Raw genomic sequence first — 678 nt, 5'->3', positions numbered from 1 at the left:
CTCTCCTCAGAAGCAGCGCCGCGCGGTTCCCGCGATTGGGAGCAGCATCCAGCTGACTGCCAGAGATCCAACTGCGCCCTGCAGCGCACAGAGGGACGCGATGGGGACGCACCATCCTTCCTGCCACGCAAAAGTGAGTTTCTTCAGTCCTCTGTCATGAAGGATGGAGGAATGCACTTTCAGTATTACTTCTGAGCGGGTGCAGTGCTGCAGGGGATGTCAAGTAACCATCGTGGAAGCGTTGGAGATGCCAACAGTGGCAGTGGATGGCAGTAGTGAGACAGATGTCTGTGTATCAACAATGGTGCTTAAGTTGAGTGAATTCCTTTTAGGGCCAAAAATACCTTCCTCAACTTGTGCACCTTTTCTTTGGTGGTGCACCTTTGCTCTGCAGAACGCAGAGCTGTCAGGCAGACCAGGGTTCCTCTGTTGCCATCTGAGCAGGAATGAGAGCAGTAATGCTTTGTGTAAGCGCGTTGCAGTTTAAACATCAGTTTCTGTTTTGGTTTGTCTTTTGGTTTTGGAGGTTGGACATGGGCTAACGGGCAGGGCTGCTCCTGGTGTCTGTGAAATCAACACACGATCTGTTGTTGCAGGGACGGAGCCTGCGCATCCGTGGAATGGTGCTGGACATGGGGGGAAACGGAAGCCTCCGCAGGTAAGAAGCTCTTGTGAGCT

Source organism: Meleagris gallopavo, unplaced genomic scaffold (assembly GCF_000146605.3).
Source record: "Meleagris gallopavo isolate NT-WF06-2002-E0010 breed Aviagen turkey brand Nicholas breeding stock unplaced genomic scaffold, Turkey_5.1 ChrUn_random_7180001957775, whole genome shotgun sequence".
Classification (NCBI taxonomy): Eukaryota; Metazoa; Chordata; class Aves; order Galliformes; family Phasianidae; genus Meleagris; species Meleagris gallopavo.
The sequence above is the reverse complement of the archived record's forward strand: the minus strand, read 5'-3'. Positions refer to the sequence as shown.